The sequence below is a fragment of the Setaria viridis genome, chromosome 6, assembly GCF_005286985.2.
Source record: "Setaria viridis chromosome 6, Setaria_viridis_v4.0, whole genome shotgun sequence".
Lineage (NCBI taxonomy): Eukaryota > Viridiplantae > Streptophyta > Magnoliopsida > Poales > Poaceae > Setaria > Setaria viridis.
In genome coordinates, this window is record NC_048268.2 from 21,264,237 (window position 1) to 21,281,925 (window position 17,689).

A 17,689-nucleotide genomic window follows, 5' to 3' on the forward strand; every position below is an offset into this window, starting at 1 on the left:
GAACGCATGGGTGCCGTTCCTATAGTGAACGGTAATGTTTGAGGACGCTTTCGTGGGTGCTGGCACGAAAGGTTCATGAGGTTGTGTTTTCTGCAGGTACACTAACTGCGTCCGCTTAAAAGACGCTACTAGAACCGACTAGCTACTATAGGGAGAGACGTATTGGTTGCCTTGCCACCGGCACTGACTATGTAAGGCCAAGTTTGGCAGTTGTTTTGGTTGAGAGATGAGGTAGGCCGTGCATGCGACATGAACTAAAACCTGTAAAACCACCCCTCCCTTCAGCAACCTTGTATTGGAAAAGCTCTTCTTCGATTCCAAGGATTTCTAGTTTTCTTCCAGCTTGTGCTCGGTCAAATCTGAATGCTTTCTGTCCGACCCCTTCTTCTTAGAGTTCTATCTCATGCTATTTTTGTTCTTGGTTCTAGATGGCCGCCCCCGGACACGTTCTGTACGGCGCCAATGGCATCTCCCACTCGACGTGCTTACACTTTGAAGGTTTTCCCACTATTCTGTGGGACACCTTGAGGTGGTTCGGGTATCAGTCCCCGCCTTTGTACATGGGACGGTTGTACCTGGAGCACGGCGTACCGAGGTGCAACGTGCAGGCAGTGGTACCTCCACCTCCTGTGCGGCCCGAGTGGCCCCCGTTCGGAATCTCGACATACGAACACGCCTTGGAAGATACGTGGGAGTCAGCTGCTCTACAACTCCTAACTCAGTTCTGTCAGTTGCATCCGCTTGAGGTCACCTTGGACCCAATCGGCCTGTTTCCTGCCAGAGACCGGATGGACCCGGCGTGGCGTGATCGCGTCAACAACGTAGAGGTGTTGGCCACATCCCACTCGCTGGTCACCATCTCCACCAACATCAGATGCATGTCAGCCCTATATAGGCTGATCGAGCTTCAAGGCCGAGCCATGGCGGTCTTGGCTCGCATCGCCATGGACACCCAGGGACACTTCAACGCTGCCAAGAGAGACCTGGTGGTACAAACCTATCAACTCATCCAGAGAGGCATCCAAATCCACGACATGCAAGACCGAATCTCCGAACTCGAGGGAGAAGTGGCCGATCTGGTGGATGGCATGATTGAGCTGTTCGAAGAAAAGATGGAGATAGAGATGGAGCTAGCAGTTGCTAATGCTCATCTGGACGAGCATCATGCCGAGCTCGACGACATGCATGCCCTTCAAATGCAGTTGGAAGAGCAGGAAGACCCTGAGGAGGTCGTGGGAGCGTCCAGCATGGACATCGAGGATGACGACGCCCCTTCTCCAACCCACAGTTTTCCTCGTAGATGGAGAGTTGTAGAGAACAAATTCTTTTGTTGTACTCCTCGGCAGCCTAAATTTTGGATAGTCCTGTAATAAGTTAGTGTGACGACCGACCCCTAATCTCCCGAGTTAATCTTAATCGGAGCCCTTGATCATAGTCATCTGTCTTGTTTTACCGCACCTGAGCGCTCCGCCTTCCGCCCGGTTCCGACCCCTGAGACCCGACCCCTCCCCGCTTCGCTCCGATCTTGACCTCGGCGAGCTCAGCCCACCGTCGGATCCTTCTAAGTCTTCCTCAAATGTCCATTCTATCCGCTCGATGGACCCGTGAGATCTTTCCCCAGATCCTCCGCGACAGGCGCACTCGAGTTGCATGCCCGCTTCAGAGTCTCCCTGCCGCGTGGCTCGTCTTCTCTGATGCCCGCCGCTCAGTTTTGTCTCTGGCTCGCGACCAAGTGGATTCTTGCGCCCCCTTCCCCAATGGCAGCGGAAGCCCCTCTGCAACCTTTCTGCAGAGCCTCGCCTCCTGTGCCCATCATCACACCGCCAGATCCCGGCCCCAGAGCCCGATGTCGCCCATCTTTTCTGTCACTTCAAACATAGTCGCGCCGCCTGGTCTCCGCTACACGACGATTCCTCCATCGCCAACCCCGACCGCGGCAGCGACAGCTCCTTTCCCCGCCCTGTCAGAAGCCGCCCGACAATCTGTTGCTCCACGCTCGCCCGCGCGCCCGCGGCTGCCTGTCTTCTCACCTGTGCGCCCTCGATTCTAGTGCCGTTAAACCGGTCGCTTCTATCAAATCTTCCGCACGATGACGCCCGCCTCCGCCAAATCTCAACCACCGGCATACCCGCTCCTGCGCCGCCCTGATGGTAGAACCCAATGACCGCTGGCGTCACCCCCGGAGTCTTGCACCACCGCCCTCTTCGCTCAATCGCCGCCCGGGCAAAGCACTCCATTGCTTCTCCCCGGCCTTCGCGCCGCTCCCCTTCTCTCTCTCTCCCGCGCCGCTTCCTTTCTCCGTTCCAGCAGCTATAAAAGGAATGCACCAGCCGCCGGAGTTCCCTCCGCTATTGTTGCCTTCAGCCATTCTCTCGCTCCCTGCTCAAGCTCCTAGCGCCACACGCCAAGTTCTTGAGGAACTCTCCTCTCAGCTTCTCCCTCAGTTTTCTCCAAGTCACCCAGCCGCTTGCTCCTCCGTGCTGCGTAAAAGCTTACTTGTGATCTGCAAGAAGCACCGCCGCCGCCGGAGCATTGCCGGTCTTAGCCGTTGTTCAAGCTTTGGTCCCTCCACCCAAGTCTGCCTCTTTCCGACCCCAAGCTTTCCTTTCAGGAAGAAGGTAAGTTGCCGACCCCAGTCCGCTTCGCCCGACCCCTTCTATCCGCCCAACCCCGGTTCTGTCTCGCCCGACCCTATCTGTTCCGCCGACCCTTATTCGCCTCGCCCGAGGGCTCGGCTGTGATCTTTTTCTTCAACCCGAGGGTGTATGTGTAAAACTTAGGAACCCTCCAGCGCTTGCGTACGAGGACCCCTAGTATACCACATCCTCTAGTTCAAGGATCAGATCATAAGTCCCTTTCTGACCCTTGCCTCTTGATCTTCACCAGCTCTCTTGAACCTCCCTACCCTCCTGCTCTTTGTCGCGAGTTTCTGGGCTCAGGCGAGCCAGTGTTGCTGTTGAAATAACCGTCTATGCTAACTCTTGCATTGTATTCGTGTAGAGCTGCACCTCGCCGACAGCTTCTACGAGGTACACCCGGCGCTAGAAGATGAAGCCGTAGCTGAGCTCCTGCCCGCTGAAGCCGAAGTCACCCCCGAAGTCGAGCAGTTTCATTCCTCTTTGCTAGAAGGCAAGCCCCGGTTGCATGAAAACCCTGCGTGTTTTACCAAACTTGCGCATGCCTTCTGTAACATGCTTGTGCATTTACGTATAGGAGTTGTTTGAAACCCTAGATGCATGACTTAGTTATCCCCATGATCTGGGCACTAGCTGTTGGACCGAGTAGTTGCGTTACTTAACTAGGAGACGGTAAAAGTCGAGTGATCTCCTGTCACTCACGAGTTGTAGGAGTTGCATGTCTACCCTTTCTGTTATAACTATAAGGACGATGGACGGGGCAGGGTTTGGTAACTCTTTGGTGGTCGGATGGTTGCCCCGTCTGTTTATAAAAACTTGCTAAGGCCCGACAGTGGTGGTGTTCGTGATCAAGTGTTTGAAAGTACTAGCCTCATACTTAGTATGGGATGAGGAAGCCTAGTACCGGATTGAACCTAGACGTGAGCGGTCGCCCCATTGTTCTTGGAACGGAGTTTCCCCTGCTGGATGTCGCACGTGGTGGCAAGCGTGGTCACAGAACGGCAGAGGCCGGGTCTGTGGAACCTTGCACCAAAGGAAATGGGCTCGACACGGGTTAGGGGATTGATGGGGAAGGCCGACACAGGAAGCGACCTCCGGGTGCGCGGATGTCGTGAGGCTAGGTTCACCATGCATGGTTAAGAACTCGAATCGATTCGTCTGCCTCTCACAGTTTGAGATTGCTTGATCGCTATGTCACCCTGAGTAAATGAGGAATCTGATGATGACATGGTGTTGTTGATATATTTATACATCTTGTTTGGTTCTATGATTGCTTAGAACAGGTTGCAAACCTAGACCGGTTAATGAACGTAGAACCAGAGCTAAAACTTGAAAATAGGTTTTACTTAGTGCTTTTGGCAAACAAACCCCCTCAGCCAAAAAGCCCTGCATGTCTAGAAGGAGGAGTAGTTTTTACTCCTATCGGTTAAGTCTTGTTGAGCTTAATAGCTCAGCCTTGTTGTGGCTTCTGTTTTTCAGGTGGAGCTGCTGCTCCCGACCCCTCTCTTGCTGGCGCTTGGCCGCCCCAGCTCCCGCCGGGCTAGACGGTCGAGTGGGATCCCTCCTCGGACGGCGAGGAGAGGTACCAGTGATGTCCCGGCTGGCCTCACCAGGACATCCGACCCCGATGATAGCTTCCGCTAGTGGTTTTATCTTCTGTTGTTCTCTTTCGAACCTTGTAAAACTCTGATATTCTTTTCGCAACTAAATCAAGTGGTTAATTTGTTAACTCGGTGGACTTGTTGTATTCTCTGGAACCACTCACCTTCGTGTGGGTTTGCTAAAGGGGTCCTGTTCAAGTGGTTAAATCGGATGAAATCCGATGGCGCTTCGTGTTAACTCGGCTGAGGCATCGGTGTCGCATGTTAGGCGACTTAACCATGTCTAACCAAGCTAATCCGAAGTGGATCCGCCACAGCTGGTACCAGAGCCGGTTTAGCAGTACAGAGAAAACAACAAGCCCTAACACTTCTTTGAAAAGATAAAAGTTGCAAGAAACTTTTTGAAAAATCTCGTACGATCATTAAGGATGGCTTTAGTGCGAGAGGCCCTAGGGGATTTTGGGGTTGTTTGAGGTGACTAATAATTACTTGGTTATCTTGCTAACCCTTCCAGCACTTCGCCACGTCTATCATACGTGTGCCGAGTTCCGCATCGCGAGCATGCGAAGGTTGATAGGGAGTTCCATTCAAAGGACCCTATCATCATGGTTGTTCTCGCCCACGTCTATCACACGTGCGCAGGTTCCGTATGTACTCCATACGAAGGTTGGTACGGTTCGATTCCAACGAACCTATCAGCACGGTTGGTTCACCACGTTTGTCATACGTGTGCTGATTCCGCATCACGAGTATGCGAAGGGTTATATGGTTCCATTCAAAGGGAACCTATTTCCACGGTTGAGTGCTGTCCATGCAGCCTTAAACGCATGGGTGCCGTTCCTATAGTGAGCGGTAATGTTTGGGAACGCTTTCGTGGGTGCTGGCATGAAAGGTTCGTGTGTTGGTGTTTTCTGTAGGTACGCTAACCGCGTTCGTTTAGGGGATGTTGTTAGAACCGACTAGTTATTATAGGGAGAGACGTAATTGTTGCCTTGTCACCGGCACTAATCGCGTAAGACCCGAGTTTCGGGCAGTTGTTTTGTTAAGAGTAAGGTAGGCCGTGCATGCGCCATAACCAGAAGTTGTAAGGTTTCCTTTTCAACAGCAACCTTGTCCGGAGGAGTTCTTTTCGGAAATAAGGATTTCTAGTTTCTTTCAGTTGCTCTCGGTTACCACCGAATGCTTCTCTATCCGACCCCTGACCCTTGGAGTCTATCTCACATGGTTTCGGTTTCTTGGTTCCAGATGGCTGTTCCCGGGCATGTTCTATTTGGAGCGGACGGTACTTTCCAGTCGACATGTCTGCATTTCTAGGGTTTCCCCGCGATTCTGTGGGACACGTTGAAGTGGTTTGGGTACTAGTCCCCACCCTTGTATGCCGGACGGCTATATCTGGAGCAGGGTATCCAGACGTGCCAAGTGCAGGCGGTGGTACCTCCTCCCCCTGTGCGGCCCGACTGGCCCTCTTTCGGCATAATAGCCTATGGCCTTGCTCCTGAGGACACTTGGGAGTCTGCCGCCCTCCAGCTTCTCACCCAGTTCTGCCAGCTGCATCCCTTGGAGATCGCGCTCGACCCGATCGGCCTATTCCCCGTCAGGAACCGGCTGGACCCGGCATGGCTCGACCGCGTCGGGAACATTGAGGCGCTCGCCACCACATACGCCATGGTCACCATCTCCACCAATGTCAGGTGCATGGAAGCTCTTTACCGGCTGATAGAGCTTCAAGGGAGAGCTATGACCCTCTTCGCCCGGACCGCAGCGGATGCTCACGGGTACCTCCAGGAAGCTAGGAGAGATATGGTAGGCCAAACCTACCAGCTTATTCAACGGGGTATCCAGATCCACGACATGCAAGACCGGATCTCCGAGCTTGAGGGAGAAGTCGCCGACCTAGTGGACGGCATGATAGAGCTATCGGAGGAGAAGATGGAGATAGAAATGGAGTTGGCAGTTGCCAATGCCCATTTGGAGGAGCATCAAGCTGAGCTCGATGATATGCATGCCCTCAACATGCAGCTCGAAGCTCAAGAGGACCCTGAGGAAGACAAAGGAGCGTCCAGCATGGATATCGAGGAAGATGGCGCCCCTTCTCCTACTCATAGTGTCCATTTGTAGATTGAGAGTTCTCAGGGAATCCTTCTTTTGTTGTACTCCTCGGCAGCCTAATTTTTTGGAAAGGTTGTAATAGGTTAGCCTTGAGTCGAGTACTCCCTGTGATTGGAACACCGTTGTATATAAAGTCAATTCTGGTGTCTGGCCTTTAATCCTTGCACAGTGTTGGATGCTAAGCTAAGTGAGTTGCGCCGCGACCACATGCTGTTTTTCTGGGAGCCTGTTCAGTTGGCCGACCCCAGTTTGTGAGACCGGGTGCGCCGACCCTTTGAGGCAGTTTCCGCCTCGTCCGACCCTTTTTAAGTATGGATCGTTGCCGACCCCTTTTTCTCGGAAGGATCGCCTAGCCCGACCCCTTGGCTTGAGTTGGATTATAGGAGTCTGAATATGACATGTTTTGCCTGAAGTTGAGCACAAGGCTAAGATAGATACTAACAAATATGAGAATGAGAAAAGTGAAAAAAAAAATTCCTATGAGGACGTGTGTTGCATCATCGGCAGGAGTTGCATTGAAGGATTTAACTTATATGTTCCATTTGTTGGAGTACTCCTAAGATTATGAATTTAATGGGACGATAACTCTTGCAGATGGCACATCGCACCAGGTCTGGTTCTGTGCCCGGCAGTAGCAATCAGCGATAGGATCTTCCCCCGCCCCCACCCTCATCGCCACTGGAGGCAATCCTAGCAACCCAAACTGAGCTGCTAAGGCATCTGGTACAAGGGCAACATCAACAGCCCCATGGTGGAAGGGCTTAGCAGCAGCCGCATATCACTAGGTATGAGGACTTTCTAGGGACACAGCCCCCTTTGTTCCAAAAGACACAAGAACCGCTCGATGCTGACGCCTGGGTTCGTACCATCGAATCCAAGTTTGAGCTTCTCACCGCCCCGTGCCCCGACAACAACAAGGCTCGGTTTGCAGCTCAAAAGCTGCGCGGCTCCGCGCGGCTTTGGTGGGATCACTACCATGCCATGCTGCCGGCTGGCCATGTGGTCAGTTGGAATGAGTTCAAGACGGCGTTCAAGGCGCATCACATTCCAGAAGGTCTCTTGGAGCGCAAGCTCAACGAGTTTCTGGCCCTTACCCAAGGAACCCGAGATGTGCTGCACTACGCTCAAGCTTTCAACGATCTATGCCGTTATGCCGGCTACCATGCGGACACATGACCTGTTGGAAAAAGGCTTCATCCGACCTAGCACATCATCTTGGGGTTGCCCTGCCCTGTTTGTGAAAAAGAAGGATGGCAGTCTACGTATGTGTGTGGATTACCGACCCCTCAATGTTGTGACCGTCAAGAACAAGTACCCACTGCCATGCATTGACGTCTTGTTTGATCAGTTAGCCAGAGCAAAAGTGTTCTCCAAGATCGATCTTCGTTCTGGGTATCACCAAATCAAAATCCGACCCTGCGACATACCCAAGATAGCTTTCTCTACCAGATATGGACTGTACGAGTACCTAGTCATGTCCTTTGGACTCACCAATGCACCCGCCTATTTCATGTACCTCATGAACTCGGTATTCATGCCCGAGCTGGACAAGTTTGTAGTGGTGTTCATTGATGATATCCTAGTGTACTCGAAGAGCGAAGAAGAGCATGCCGACCATCTTCATGTAGTTCTCCAACGGCTAAGAGATCACCAGCTCTATGCCAAGTTCTCCAAGTGTGAGTTTTGGTTAGATAGTGTTAAGTTTTTGGGACACACTATCTCCAAGGATGGTATCACCGTTGACTCCAGTAAGGTGCAGGAAGTCATGGAATGGAAGCCTCCTGCCTCAGTGCACCAGATCAGAAGTTTCCTTGGACTCGCAGGCTACTATCGGCGTTTCATATCGGATTTCTCTAAGATAGCTAAGCCGATGACCGAGTTGTTGAAGAAAGAGGTCAAATTTGTGTGGGACGACAAGTGTGAAGAAGCCTTCAAGACCCTGAAGCACTTGCTGACCACAGCCCCAGTTTTGGCTCAGCCCGAACCCTCTAGGCCGTTTGATGTGTACTGTGATGCCTCTGGCACTGGACTTGGGTGTGTTCTTATGCAAGACAACCGAGTCATTGCCTATGCCTCACGAGCATTACGACCTCATGAGCTGAGCTACCCAACCCATGACCTGGAGCTAGCTGCAGTGATACATGCCTTAAAGATATGGAGACATTATTTGATGGGCACTCAGTGCAACATCTACACCGACCACAAGAGCCTCAAGTACATCTTCACTCAAGCCAACCTCAACATGCGCCAAAGAAGATGGTTGGAGCTGATAAAAGATTATGATTTGGAAGTGCACTATCATCCCGGCAAAGCCAATGTGGTAGCCGATGCCCTTAGTCGCAAGCACCATTGCAACTGCTTGTTGTCAACAGCTTTCACCAAGACTCTGTGTCACGAGATGGGAAAACTCGGTTTGGAGGTTATTTCTCGGGGAACCCTTGGTCACATCACCCTTGACTCAGTTTTGGAAGACCAAATCCGGTCAGCACAAGTCAAGGATAAGGAAATACAGCGGATCATCAGGAAGATCTCAGTAAAGGATGAGGGATATAAGCAATTCCGGCAGGACAAAACTGGAGGTGTGCATTATGGAAACCGACTAGTTGTACCAGCCAACCCCAACCTTAGGAAGCAAATCCTAGATGAAGCTCATCTCTCCAAGTTCTCAATCCACCCTGGCAGCAATAAGATGTACCATGATCTGCGTCAAAACCTTCTGGTGGAGTGGAATGAAGCCGGAAATTGCCCGGTATGTTTCAGAATGTGACACCTGCCAACGCATCAAGGCCAGCCATTTAAAGGTAGCAGGTACCCTGCAGCCGCTACCTATTCCCTCTTGGAAATGGGAAGACATCAGCATGGATTTCATAGTTGGATTGCCCCTTACCTCACAGCGATGTGACTCAATCTGGGTTATAGTGGACCGTTTGACCAAGACCGCCCACTTCCTTCCTGTCCGCACCACCTACACAGTCAAGCAGTATGCAGAGTTGTACCTCGACCGCATAGTTTCCCTACACGGTGTACCCAAGACCATTGTCTCTGATCGAGGAGTTCAGTTTGTGGCACGCTTTTGGGAGCAACTACAAGCATCCATGGGCACCAAGCTCATCCGAAGCTCAACATATCATCCTCAAACCGATGGCCAAACCGAGAGAGTCAATCAGATCCTCGAAGACATGTTAAGAGCTTGTGTCATCCGCTATGACAAGAATTGGGACAAGTGCCTGCCCTTAGCAGAATTCTCCTACAATAACAGCTACTAGGCCAGTTTGAAGATGGCACCGTTCGAAGCCTTGTATGGCCGGAGATGCTGGACACCCTTGAACTGGTCCCAGACAGGAGAAAGACAGGTCTATGGCCCTGATTTAGTGGCAGAGGCCGAAGAGCAAGTAAAGGTGATTCACGCAAATCTCAAGGCTGCCCAATCTCGACAGAAGAGTTATTCCGACCGGCGGAGAAGACCCCTGCAGTTCGACCTTGGTGATCATGTGTATCTTCGAGTCTCCCCGACCAAAGGAGTACAACGATTTGGAGTAAAAGGCAAGCTAGCTCCCCGTTACATTGGCCCTTATGAGATTGTGGAGATATGTGGACCTGTCGCTTACAGGATCGAACTTCCAGAACAGCTATCGGCCATACACGATGTTTTCCACGTGTCTCAACTGAAGAAATGTGTCCGAGTTCCAGCAGAAATTTTAGAGCGAGAGCAGCTTCAGATAGAGCCCGACCTGACCTACGCCGAGTACCCGGATCGAGTTCTTGACCAGAAGGAAAGGCGTACTCAGCGCCAAGTGGTAAAGATGTACAAGATCCTCTAGAGAAACCACACCGAAGATGAAGCAACATGGGAAACGGACGAGTATCTGAACAAGCGCTTCCCAGGTTTTCTATCTCGTCAAGGAGGTAAAAACGTTACCCCGCTTTTGATGCCTGAATCTTGGGACGAGATTCTTTTTAAGAGGGGTAGGCTGTGACGACCGACCCCTAATCTCCCGAGTTAATCTTAATCGGAGCCCTTGATCATAGTCATCTGTCTTGTTTTACCGCGCCTGAGCGCTCCGCCTTCCGCCCGGTTCCGACCCCTGAGACCCGACCCCTCCCCGCTTCGCTCCGATCCCGATCCCGGCGAGCTCAGCCCACCGTCGGATCCTTCTAAGTCTTCCTCAAACGTCCGTTCTATCCGCCCGGTGGACCTGCGAGATCTTTCCCCAGATCCTCCACGACAGGCGCACTAGAGTTGCATGCCCGCTTCAGAGTCTCCCTGCCGCGTGGCTCGTCTTCTCCGATTCCCGCCGCTCAGTTTTGTCTCTGGCTCGCGACCAAGTGGATTCTCGCACCCCCTTCCCCAATGGCAGCGGAAGCCCCTCTGCAACCTTTCTGCAGAGCCTCGCCTCCCGCGCCCATCATCACACCGCCAGATCCCGGCCCCAGAGCCCGATGTCGCCCGTCTTTTCCGACACTTCGAACACAGTCACGCTGCCTGGTCTCCGCTACACGACGATTCCTCCATCACCAACCCCGACCGCGGCATCGACAACTCCTTTCCCCGCCCTGTCAGAAGCCGCCCGACAATCTGTTGCTCCGCGCTCGCCCGCGTGCCCGCGGCTGCCTGTCTTCTCACCTGTGCGCCCTCGATTCTAGTGCCGTTAAACCGGTCGCTTCTATCAAATCTTCCGCATGACGACGCCCGCCTCCGCCAAATCTTAACCACCAGCATACCCACTCCTACGATGCCCTGATGGCAGAACCCAATGACCGCTGGCGTCACCCCCGGAGTCCTGCAACACCGCCCTCTTCGCTCAATCGCCACCCGGGCAGAGCACTCCATTGCTTCTCCCCGGCCTTCGCGCCGCTCCCCTTCTCTCTCTCTCCCGCGCCGCTTCCTTTCTCCATTCCAGCAGCTATAAAAGGAATGCACCAGCCGCCGGAGTTCCCTCCGCCATTGTTGCCTTTAGCCATTCTCTCCCTCCCTGCTCAAGCTCCTAGCACCACACGCCAAGTTCTTGAGGAACTCTCCTCTCAGCTTCTCCCTCAGTTTTCTCCAAGTCACCCAGCCGCTTGCTCCTCCGTGCTGCGTAAAAGCTTACTTGTGATCTGCAAGAAGCACCGCCGCCGCCGGAGCATTGCCGGTCTTAGCCGTTGTTCAAGCTTTGGTCCCTCCACCCAAGTCTGCCTCTTTCCGACCCCAAGCTTTCCTTTCAGGAAGAAGGTAAGTTGCCGACCCCAGTCTGCTTCGCCCGACCCCGGTTCCGTCTCGCCCGACCCTATCTGTTCCGCCGACCCTTATCCGCCTCGCCCGAGGGCTCGGCTGTGATCTTTTTCTTCAACCCGAGGGTGTATGTGTAAAACTTAGGAACCCTCCAGCGCTTGCGTACGAGGACCCCTAGTATACCACATCCTCTAGTTCAAGGATCAGATCATAAGTCCCTTTCCGACCCTTGCCTCTTGATCTTCACCAGCTCTCTTGAACCTCCCTACCCTCCTACTCTTTGTCGCGAGTTTCTGGGCTCAGGCGAGCCAGTGTTGTTGTTGAAATAACCATCTATGCTAACTCTTGCATTGCATTCGTGTAGAGCTGCACCTCGCCGATGGCTTCTACGAGGTACACCCGGCGCTAGAAGACGAAGCCGTAGCTGAGCTCCTGCCCGCTGAAGCCGAAGTCGCCCCCGAAGTCGAGCAGTTTCATTCCTCTGTGCTAGAAGGCAAGCCCCGGTTGCATGAAAACCCTGCGTGTTTTACCAAACTTGCGCATGCCTTCTGTAACATGCTTGTGCATTTACGTATAGGAGTTGTTTGAAACCCTAGATGCATGACTTAGTTATCCCCATGATTTGGGCACTAGCTGTTGGACCGAGTAGTTGCGTTACTTAACTAGGAGACGGTAAAAGTCGAGTGATCTCCTGTCACTCGCGAGTTGTAGGAGTTGCATGTCTACCCTTTCTGTTATAACTATAAGGACGATGGACGGGGCAGGGTTTGGTAACTCTTTGGTGGTCGGATGGTTGCCCCGTCTGTTTATAAAAACTTGCTAAGGCCCGACAGTGGTGGTGTTCGTGATCAAGTGTTTGAAAGTACTAGCCTCATACTTAGTATGGGATGAGGAAGCCTAGTACCGGATTGAACCTAGACGTGAGCGGTCGCCCCATTGTTCTTGGAACGGAGTTTCCCCTGCTGGATGTCGCACGTGGTGGCAAGCGTGGTCACAGAACGGCAGAGGCCGGGTCTGTGGAACCTTGCACCAAAGGAAATGGGCCCGACACGGGTTAGGGGATTGATGGGGAAGGCCAACACAGGAAGCGACCTCCGGGTGCGCGGATGTCGTGAGGCTAGGTTCACCATGCATGGTTAAGAACTCGAATCGATTCGTCTGCCTCTCACAGTTTGAGATTGCTTGATCGCTATGTCACCCTGAGTAAATGAGGAATCTGATGATGACATGGTGTTGTTGATATATTTATACATCTTGTTTGGTTCTATGATTGCTTAGAACAGGTTGCAAACCTAGACCGGTTAATGAACGTAGAACCAGAGCTAAAACTTGAAAATAGGTTTTACTTAGTGCTTTTGGCAAACAAACCCCCTCAGCCAAAAAGCCCTGCATGTCTAGAAGGAGGAGTAGTTTTTACTCCTATCGGTTAAGTCTTGTTGAGCTTAATAGCTCAGCCTTGTTGTGGCTTCTGTTTTTCAGGTGGAGCTGCTGCTCCCGACCCCTCTCTTGCTGGCGCTTGGCCGCCCCAGCTCCCGCCGGGCTAGACGGTCGAGTGGGATCCCTCCTCGGACGGCAAGGAGAGGTACCAGTGATGTCCCGGCTGGCCTCACCAGGACATCCGACCCCGACGATAGCTTCCGCTTGTGGTTTTATCTTCTGTTGTTCTCTTTCGAACCTTGTAAAACTCTGATATTCTTTTCGCAACTAAATCAAGTGGTTAATTTGTTAACTCGGTGGACTTGTTGTATTCTCTGGAACCACTCACCTTCGTGTGGGTTTGCTAAAGGGGTCCTGTTCAAGTGGTTAAATCGGATGAAATCCGACGGCGCTTCTTGTTAACTCGGCTGAGGCATCAGTGTTGCATGTTATGCGACTTAACCATGTCTAACCAAGCTAATCCGAAGTGGATCCGCCATAGTTAGCCTTGAGTTGAGTATTCCCTGTGTTTTGGGAACAACCATGTAATGATCTCAGTTGAAATCAGGTCTTAGCTTGACCTTTGACTCTTTTGCAACACGTCTAGGATGCCAGACTATGTGAGTTTGCGCTGTGACCACACACCCGTTTTCTGTGGGTCTGTCCAAAGTTTGGCCGACCCCGGGTCACGAGGTCGGATGTGCCCGACCCCTAGAGGCGCTTCTCCGCCTCGCCCGACCCCTTCCTGTGCGGTTTGCTTCACCCGCCCTTTTCTAGGCAGATCGCTTCACCCGACCCTTCTTGTGCTGTTTCGCCTAGCCCGACCCCTTGGCCTAAGATCGGACATAATGGAACTCCTGAGATATGGTTATGGTTCACCCGAGGTCATGTGCAGAACTAAAATAGTTGCTAACTAAGATGGCAAGAGGAAGTGTGTGTCTCCTTTATAAAGCCGTATGTGTTGCATTGTCGGCAAGAGTTGCATTTGCAGATTTAACATGCGCGTTCCCATCTGCTTGGAATACTTCTGAGGTTATGGAATTAATAGAGCGTTAACTCTTGCAGATGGCGCATCGCACCAGATCCAGCTCTGTGCCCAGCAGCAGTGAGCAGAGGCAAGATCTTCCCCCGCCCCCGCCCCCGTCTCCACTAGAGGCGATCTTAGCGACTCAAACCGAGCTGCTGAGGCATCTTGTACAAGGACAACAGCAGCAGCCCCATGGGGGAAGGGCTCAGTAGCAACCTCATGTTGCTCGCTATGAGGATTTCTTGGGGACGCAGCCCCCTTTGTTCCAGAAGACACAAGACCCGCTCGACGCCGACGCTTGGGTTCGCACAATCGAATCCAAGTTCGAGCTTCTCACCGCCCCGTGCCCTGACCATAACAAGGCCCGGTTTGCAGCTCAATAGCTGCGTGGCTCCGCCAGGTTTTTGTGGGATCACCATCATGCTATGTTGCTGGCCAACCATGTTGTCAGCTGGAACGAGTTCAAGATCGCGTTCAAAGGGCATCACATTCTGGAAGGTCTCCTGGAGCGCAAGCTCAACGAGTTCTTGGCCCTCACCCAAGGAAGCCGTGATGTCCTGCACTATGCCCAAGCTTTCAATGACTTGTGCCGTTATGCCGGCTATCATGCGGACACAGACAAGAAGAAGCGGGATAGATTCCGTCGAGGACTAAGTCTGGAGCTCAGAGAGAGGTTGAACCCCATTAAGGTGTTTACCTACAACGAGTTGGTCAACTTGGCCATCTCACAAGAGGATTGCATGCAGGCTCTCAAAGCCGACCAGAAGAGAAAGGCCTTCGTGGTATTTCCGAGCCCACCCGCTCGAAGGTTTAGGATGGTTCCTCCACAGGCGCCTAGCCGACCCCAGCAGTCGGTAAGATGGGTTGCCCGACCCCCGCTAGTGGCAGCACCACATTTTCCTGGCTCCCAACCACAGGCGCCCTGGCCGGCCCTACCGCCGCCACCGCGTCCTGCAACTGGTAACCGCTGCTTCACCTACAGCAATGAAGGGCATTTCGCTGAGGACTGCCCCAGGAATAGAAATCAGTAGCCTGGCCAGAGCTCCACGACGAGCAGAGGAAGAAGGCCCAAGGTACAAGTTCGCCAGGGACGGCTCAACTACACCAGCTTGACCGAACTCCCCGAAGGTGCGCCAGTGATGACGGGTACTTTCCTTGTCTTAAATCAAACTGTTGTTGTCTTGTTTGATTCGGGAGCCTCCCATAGCTTCATCGGGAGTAAGACTAGAGAAAAATGTGAGCTAAGTGTCGGTCACACAAAAGGGTCATATGTGATCTCCACTCCTGGAAGGAAGGTAGCCTCGGACCAGATCGTTACCCTTGTACCTATCCAGCTAGGCCAAACTCTTTTTAAGGAAAATCTCATCATCCTTGACCTGGAAGGAATAGATATCATCCTTGGGATGGATTGGATGACCAGACACCAAGTGGTCCTAGATGCAGCTGCCCGAACTCTCCACATCAACTCGCCCTTTCATGGCAATTCTACCCTACCCTTGAAACACCATAAGTCCGCACTTCCTTGTGCGTACCCTCCATCGGACTCCCGGCTAGAAAGCCTCCCAGTTGTCTGCGAGTACCCGGATGTGTTTCCAAAAGACTTGCCCGGCATGCCACCCGATAGAAAGGTGGAGTTTTCCATAGAGTTGATCCCAGGCACCGCCCCGATATCTAAGTGTGGCGGAACCGCCCAAATTAACCTGACTAAAATGCATTGAAGTCGCCTGACATGCGATTATGCACTTTAAGCAAGTCAACTTGGTCGACCATCGGATTTCCTCCGATAAACCACGTAACAGGATCGAGAAGCATCGCTCACGCGAAGGTGAGTAGCACAGAGATTACAACATTCCATCATGACAACAATTTATTACATCAGAGTTTTTGGAAATTCAAACCGGAATTTTGCATGGTTCGAGGTCAAATTAAAACTAGCGGAAGCTAAACGTCGGTACAAGACATCATGACGGAGCCGATCATGACATCAAAAATTCCCTCCTTCGCCGTCCGAGGAAGGATCCCACTCGACGGTCCAGCCTGGAGGAAACTGGGTCGGCCAAGTGGTACCAACACCCAAGCTACTGTCATTACCTGAAAAAGATTAGCCACAACAAGGCTGAGCAACTAGTACTCAGCAAGACTGACCCGTCGGAAAGGCACGACCGAGACCTAGACATGCAAGGCTTTCTGGCTCTGGGGTTTTCTTGCCAAAAGCGTCTAAAGTCAGTCCTTACTTTCAACATTTTAGCTCATGTTCTATGTTCTTCATCCATTCTAGATTAGCAACTTATACTAAACAAACATGGTTTCCAAGCAATTACTTAACAAGCATCAGATTAAAATCATCATCACGTTCCATCTTTACTCAGTGCAGAATAGCGATCATGTAGTCCCAATCTGTGAGAGGCAGACGAATCGATTCGAATTTATTAATCATGCATGGCAAATCTAATCTCACGACATCCGCGCACCACGACGGGTCACTTCATTTGTCAGCCGTCCCCATCGATCCCTTAGGCACGTGTCAGGGCCAACTTCCTTTGGCATGCAATGCTCCACAGTCCCGGCCAAATGCTGCACTGTGACCGCACTTGCACCCACATGATGCACCATGGGAACGACGTTCCAAGGATAGCTGGAAGGTATGCCACGCCCCAGTTCAATCAGGTACTAGGCTTCCCCATCCCATACTAGGTATGAGATTAGTACTTTCAGTCACTTGATCACAAATGCCGACACGTTTCGACCTTAGTTCATTTTCATTTAGACAGACGGGGCAATCCACCAAGTATCAAACACAAGCCTGACCCCGTCCGTCATGCTTATAGTTTTGACAAATCTGAAACATTCAACTCCTATAACTCGCGAATGACAGGAAAATCACTCGACTTTTACCGAAACCTATTAGGCATTGCACTACTCGGCCTTATCAATTAGTATTCAAAAACAAGGTACTAAGTTATGCATCTAGGGTTCCATTACAACTCCTCGAAACGTAAATGCGCAATCAGGTAATCAATAAGTGGCATGAAAGTAAAACAGGGAGTTCATGCACCGGGGCTTGCCTTCAGAAAAAGCTTGGGGGTCCTCGGGGTCTTGCGCTGGCTCGGGCTCTCCTTCGAAGGGGTGCAGCTGTTCCTCGGCGGGGTCTTCTTCTGGTGCTGGATGAAGCTCGTACGTTCCGTCGGCGAGATTCAACTCTACACGTAAATGCAATGCAGGGGTTAAACATTTTAGAAGGTTATTTCAACACACTCATGTTTTAACACGGACACTGGTAGCAAAGCTACAGAAAAAAGGCGGGGGAGTTCAACTTCTGTTGGTGGAGAGCAGGATGAGAGGGTCGGATTGGGGAAAACTTAGGGTCTGACCCTCAGGTTTAGGGAAAACCGTACCGAGGTCCTCAGGCTCAACACAGAGGAATCCCCGAAAATATTTCACCGATACCCTCGGGTCAAAGAAAAAGAATTACAACCGAGCCCTCGGGCGAGGCGGAGAAAGGGTCGGCGAAACTTGGCGGGGTCGGGCGAGACGGAAAGGACAGGGGTCGGGCGAGACGAAAAGGACAGGGGTCGGGCGAGACGGAAAGACAGGGGTCGGGCAAACCGAACGGAGAGGGGTCGGACGAAACGAAAAAGGACAGGGGTCGGGCGAAACGAAAAAGGATAGGGGTCGGGCGAAATGAAAA